This window comes from Buceros rhinoceros, unplaced genomic scaffold (assembly GCF_000710305.1).
Source record: "Buceros rhinoceros silvestris isolate BGI_N320 unplaced genomic scaffold, ASM71030v1 scaffold7261, whole genome shotgun sequence".
NCBI lineage: Eukaryota > Metazoa > Chordata > Aves > Bucerotiformes > Bucerotidae > Buceros > Buceros rhinoceros.
The window spans coordinates 1-7,039 of NW_010392442.1; positions in this window are offsets into that span (position 1 = coordinate 1).

The following is a 7,039-nucleotide window of genomic DNA, read 5'->3' on the forward strand; positions in this document are numbered from 1 at the left end:
TCTTATGGATGTTTCTGCAGTCGTTTTGTCAGTGCTGGTGGAACTTGCTGAGTACAGTTGTGTACTATTATTACTAGTTCGTGTTGCTCAGGGCAGTGGTTTTCAGCAGCGGCATCTCTCTGCATGATAGAACTCACGTGAGCGTACAGGCACTAGAGAGGTGGAAAAAGAGAGTTGAGAGAGTTTTAGTACGAGAAATCAGCTTTGAATCTGCCTTTTCATGAGTTAGGCTCATGGCAGCTGTTGGGAGGTGCTGCAAGAATCAGTTTTTCAGCCTGCTTGCTCATGCATGTTACCAAAGAATATTTATTTACTTCAATGATTTCAGTTTGTGGTCAGCTAAACCAGTGGGGTCAACGCATAGTTAATCCACAGCCCCCCAATAATGTTTGTAGTGATTCTGGTTAAAATCCTGTTTCAACCTGTTGAAGGTTGGCAGGTCTAGTGATCCTAAATCTGGGACACACTTACTTTGCTAGTTCTGCTCCTTTTCTGTACCTGTGCTGGTAGTGTTCAGTGGCCAGTAGAAGTTGCTGCACTGAACTTTGGCGTGCTGTTTCCCTTCAGAAGGTGTGTCGTTATTGGATCTTGTCTCAGCCTGATGTAGGGATTTATATATTATAAATACATAATTATAAATATAATTTTCATTACATTTTCATTAACTATAGTAAGAAGTTTCTCAAAAAAGAATGTGCATAAAACTACTAAATTGTAAATAAAATAATGGCATATTTTATCTGTAGGTGGTACTGTTGCCTAAAGCATAATGAAATATATTAGGGACTTCCTGGTGAAACAGGTACTGGAAAATACACAAGACAGTTTTTGCTTAGGAGGATCTTTAGTCATATAAATGTAATGGCTTTTAATCTTTAAAATAGCTTAATTGCTTTTTTCTTACTGAACTGTTAGTAGGCAATTGTTAGTTAAATCCAGGCCTTTGAATACTTCCAGAATTTTTCCTGTTGTACGAAATGGCCACTAAGGTCTAATCTAATGTTGTATTATTTCAAAAGGAGTTTGGAATGAAAAGAACTTTTTCATCTGAAGCACTGTGAGATTTAGACAGCTGAACTGTCCGGTATCATGCGTGCGTTTGTGCACGCGGTGTATGTCGTGAAAGGGCTCAGAACGGCATGTAAAAGGTTGCTGTTTTCTGAAGGAGGCAGGGGTCGCGTGGATCATTTCTGCTTTCACAAGAGGAGATGAGATCCTTTTCCTCTCCACTTCGCAGAGAAAGGGAGCTTGAGAGATGAGACTTGACTGAACGGGCACTCAGGAAGGTGAAGATCTGATTTGTGGGAGGGGATGCTGTCAGGCATAGACCAGTTTTATACCAGCATTGCTCAGTGCTTTTAAGGCTTGCGCGTTAACTTTTCTCTAGGGTCACAAGCATCCACATAGCACTCGGCAGCAGCTCTTTTGAAAGATTTAAAGAAATTCTCCTCTAGAAATCCCTCCAGATTGTCTTGCTCTGTCACTGCAATTACAAAACAGCAGTAGGTTGTTCAGACTCAGAAGGATTTTGAAAATTTGCATTTTTTCTGTTTTTAATATTAAAATGATGATTCTAAAGGAAAGAAGCTTAGTGAGGGGGAAGGGTATGTAAACATCTAGATATGGAGAACAAGCAACACAGGGCTTGAGATAACTTGTTGCTAATCGCCTTTTTATTTAGGAGTAACTCAAAGATGGGACTTTTTTCCCTCTTATGAGCCTCTGGCCTCAAGCTGGATGTGATGTAGATGATGATCTGAGTTTCACTTCAGTGGCTGAACGCAAGCACAGGGGCACAAGTATAACCATATTATTGTTGCATCCTGTTTTCATAATACAGTCCCATTTTCCTCTTCCAATACATTAACTGTGCTGTGCTAACATGTTCTCATTTGTGCTCTGCACCCACAGCATCAGACTATGACATAACTTTGTGGTTCATCAAGGAACGAATCATTCTAATGGTGAACATCTGGAGGAATAGTTTTGGTATGAAGAGAAAGGAAAATGAATGCAAGGGTGAAAAACAGTTCAATTTGGAGCTCTCTGTGGACTGTTGTAAATGTGTCCTTAGGTTGCGGCAATTGCCGGTGAAGTGGAATAGTGTATGGCTGGTCTTGCTGGAGGTGGAAAGCAGGATTCTTTCAGTATTCTCCATTCCCTTATCTTGGTCCATGGCAGCTAACCATTGTGATGTTTGATACCAAATTCTGGCAGGCATGTCTTCTGAGGAGTGGCTGAAGACTGTGGATTTGTCTAGTTTGGAGAAGAGGAGGCTGAGGGGTGACCTCATCGCTCTGCAGCTTCCTGAGGGGAGGATGTGGAGAGGAAGGTGCTGAGTTCTTCTCCCTGGGATCCAGGGGCAGCACACATGGGAATGGTTCAACATTGAATCAGGGGAGGTTCACACTAGGTGTTAGGAAATGTTTCTCTACCAAGAGGATGCTCAAACCCTGGAACAGGCTTCCTGGAAAGGTGGTTGATGCCACAAGCCTGTCATGTTTAAGAGGCGTTTGGACAATAATGCCCTTAATAACATGCTTTTGGTCATCTCTGAAGTGGTCAGGCTGTTGGACTAGATGATCATTGTAGGTCCCTTCCAACTGGGACTATCCTATTCTAAATTCATTTTAATAAAAAACAGACAAAAAAAGGAATCGGTGACTTTCATTGGTTCCAGGCAAGTTTATCAGTGCCCAAACAGGGCCCTGGTGCGCTTCAACTGTCTTCACTGAACCAGCTGACAGCTAATTTAAGCTTTAGAAAGAAGAGTTATCTTATGGTAGAATACTGAAGTATGTTCTCTTGAAAGCAAGCTGCAGCTGTCAGCTCACATCCCAGTGACAGTAGGAAAACCAGGATGAACCACTGAGAGTGGTAAGTAAAAGGGGTTGAAGTCAGCAAAGACAGTAATCTTTTGGAGCCCAGAATGGTTGTACCAGGTCTGATCAAAAAATCTTTCTAACTCAGTATTTTTCCTCCAGCAAAAAAATCACTAAGAACAATGGTCACCAGTGGCTGCGTACATGGTTATTCTCATATTTGCTGAGAGCGGCGGAGCAGTAAGTTCCCCCGGTTGCTCTGCTAGCGTTCAGAAATGAGGGCACAGGGACTCTCTTGGCCAGAGGTGGTATTTGTGCCTAAGAGTCTTTTACTGACTTTCTTGTGAGGAGAATGAATTTGTGGCCATTGTAGCTGGATCACATGCACATTACTGACAGCAATGTCAGATTTGCATTTCTGCTTTTAGAGAATGTCACTTCTGTGCCATAGATGACAAAATTTGACAAGTGCTGGTTAAAATAATGACTATAGGAATTACTTTTGTGCTTAGTTTTGATGGTGGTGTTTCTGGTTGTGTTTTTTCCAGTTCAGTTGTTCCTGCACTGTCTTCACTTCTGCTTCAGAGAGAACTGCTTATCTAAATGGGAGTGTTAAGTTGGCAAAGAAGAGCAGCCAGCCTCTGGTGGTATGTATGTTTGCATCTTTATTTATCCACTTTGTTTCTGGCAAGCTGTGGATAGATTTACTGCAATGTATCTGAACCTTCTATATGAAGAGATAAGGTGTTTTCTTTGGGTTGTTTTTTTTTAAGCGCTGTATAATGCATCATTTGAATGTTTAATCTGAGCAAGCTGAAAGAGACAAGAAAGAGACAAAAGCTAGGAAAAGAAATTATATGTCATTTTAGTGACTTTCTACCTTCTATTGCCAACGTGTTGGACATTTGATAATTTCCAGAAGTTCAAAAATTTATTTTTTATCTTGTTGGAGTGAAATTGTGCAAGTATGGAGGAGTAGGTTTTATATTAGTTATTTTTAGTATCTTCCTGTACGTGGTCTGACAGCCTTTTCTTACGGTAGACTTCGTAATAGCTCCAGTGTTACTTAATTTGCAGACCAATACCTTCTGTGATAACAGGTGTGGAAATACTTCACATCACCAGGTGATTTCAGAAGAGTAAGAACTCCTTGGATTCGACTTAAAAGGATAATTGCTCCCTATGACTTTCCTCGGGGCTGCAAAGCAAATGAGTGTGTACAGAACTATTTTTTTCATAGGAGATGTGAATCTTCGAGAAACCTTTGTGCACAGGAGAAAGCAGTGCGTTCTTAATGCTTGTGTGACGTTTGAAACAGTTGGGGGGGGAAAACTGTTTTTATCTTTTGAATGATGAAACAACCACACCGTTTTCTCAGTTTAAAGTGTATCAAAGTTCGAGCTGACTTGGTAATACTGTAAGTAGTTCTTGGTCTTATTTAAAAAGCACCCAACTTTGCAAGCTTTTCCTATGTACTGAATGCTGAAAGGCGAAAGAATGTTAGTGCTCTTGGTTTTGGATATTAAAGCACTTTTGTCTCATTTTGGTTTAGTGAGCGTTAAAACTTGGAGTAGAACTGAACTTGGACAGGATACAAGATCACATATGGGATTTTTCTTTCCCCTTTCAGAGCATTTTTGAGCCCCCGCACAATGGAAAGCCTAGTCAGAAAGGCGGAGAAGGAGGAGCCAAGAATATTTTTGTGGCCTCAATGTCAATGCCACGTTTTAAAGAAATTACATCATGAAAATTGCTTTCCACTTCAGTATCTCTGAGGACTATTAACAGGAGCAGCTCCAGACCTAGAAATAATGTGCACTCTGTTCGTGCTCAGAATATGAGTTAATTTTATCAGGACACAAGATAAAGGAAATAGCTTTTTGAGGAGATTCTGGCATTACTTGAAACATGATTACTGATTGTTTCACGCCTGTGAGGTTGTGGGGAGTGTCATTGTTTGTCATGTCAGGCCTTGTAGGGATGACAGGTGGAGTGAAGACCTTATCTTTATCGAGGGAGTAAAATAAGAGGTTATTTTTATTCTCAGATACTTGCTTTTGTAGCAGTTTCCTGTTTGTGGGATCAGTGTTGTGGGAAGGGGTGAGGATGCAAAGGGATACACAGCAGTATCCCTAGTTGCACGTTTGAGCAGCTGCAGATTTTGCGAAGGGAGTTACGCGTCCAGGAGTCTCTGGGGAACGATGGAACAGCCACGCTGTTTTGTTTTCTCAGTTTAAAGTGCATCAGAGCTTGGACTGACTTGGTAATTCTGGAAGCAGTTGGATTTTGTGTGAGCACACGCTTAAACATGTGCAGAGACACATGTGAATAGTTCTACTCTTAGTATGTATGTACGTGTTGTATCTGAAAATTTTCTTCTAGCTGTTCACTAGCAGCATGCTTAAAGCGTAGGTAAATGTCCTGCAACCCTGCGTGATGAAACAGGGCTCTGTGGTGTCTGTATTTTAACCTGTCCCTAGCAGCTGATTTAAGTGTAGTATTAGGAAGAGTCTGTTAGTTTAGTTCCCCTCCACGGGTATAATCCTGATTATTCAGTTTGGGAGGAGAAGTTCTTCTTTTGTTGAGACAGGTGTTTGGATTCAGCAGTCCCTTCTGCGCAAGTGTCTGGGCTGCATTAGGGCCTTTTATGCCCTTACCAAGGTTCCAGTTGGATTCTCAGATCTGAATCTCGCAAAGCATCACCTAGCTGAGAAACCGAGAGGCAGATCCTGTACTAAGATCTTGGGTTTGCTGTGTTTGAGAGTAGAATTCGAATTCTGGTTCTGGCTTTTAGGTCATTTCAGATAAATACAGAGGAAGCTTGTCTCCAAACACTCTCTTCTATAGGAACAACGAATTCATTCTTCAAATTTTTCAGCAGTAACCAGAGGTTCAGTGAATGGAGGGACCAGATGAATCCACTGATGATAGTTTTTTTTCAAGTGACATGAAAAAGCTTCTGAGCGATTTTCTCAATTAGCCAATTATGGTCAAATTTTTCTTTGCTGTGTAGTTTTAAAAATAAAATTGCTTAGGATTCCCTTCACTTCCCCTTACATAAAATTTTGACCAAAAGGAATGTTTTTGTGCCTGGAAATATCTGTTGTTATCATTGGGTAAGTGATTATATTTAAAAATATGTGCATAATTATTTTATGAGTACCCTTGCTATCGGAATTAAGTCTATAATCAAGTCACTTGCCCTCATTTTAGTTGTGCCTATTTATATACAAATTTTATGTTTTTCTGATTGAGATAAAATGTAACCAAATTTGTGGGGTTGTATATCCACTTACAGTGGCCCGTATGGTGCGTATCCTTGAGTGTACAATAATTGACATAAACCCAAGAAGATTAAATCTGATTTCCTGATATCAGTGAGGTGAATTTTTATAAATATTTAGTATTTATCTTTGTTCAGTACACAGGAATATGCTGTCTCGTAGTTATTTATGCTTTATTTCATGATTGATGGTTCTTCTAGATACGAGTATTACTGTTGTGATCAATGGCTTTGTTACTTCAGAACTGCAGTGTGGGGGTCTGGGGTTTTTTTGGATTGGTTGGAGTTTTTTATGAAATTACTTTGGATTGTTTTGTTTTCAATACACACTTTGTATTCTGCATTTTTTTTAATCTCTTTATAATTCTGGAATGAATTATTTGATCCGAGTGAGTAGAGGCACCTTCCTAATGGTACCGCACATACAGATTTTTTCCAGACTAGTCTGTTGGTTTCTGGAAGAAGCTTAGGTATGTTACATACGTGATATGTAACGCATCTGAGCCAATTTGGAGCTGCATCTGTGTGCTTAATCCCGTTTGGAAAAAGTCTCACTTCAGACAGTGCTGTTGCTGGATTAGCTTGAGATTCCATCTAAGGAGGATGATGTTGGCCGGTTCTCTGCTCTGGAAAACTTCTGTTCTTTGGGGCCTGGCACAAAATGGTTTTTCAGGCATCCCCCATCTGTATAGACATTAGTGGAAGCCTAAGCAGCTGCGAATAGGATTTGCTCATTAGAAGGCACAATGGGACTTAAATCACCAGTTATGAGAAAAATGCAAGTGATGAGCAGGGAAAAGTGAGGACACATCATTTTTTCTGTCAGTTAATAGCTTGGATTTCTTGTTTCAAAATACATTATGGTAGCCTGCAGTTGCTGCCTAGCATGTACTTCATATAAAACCAAATTCAACATAAATGACAAATGCTACAC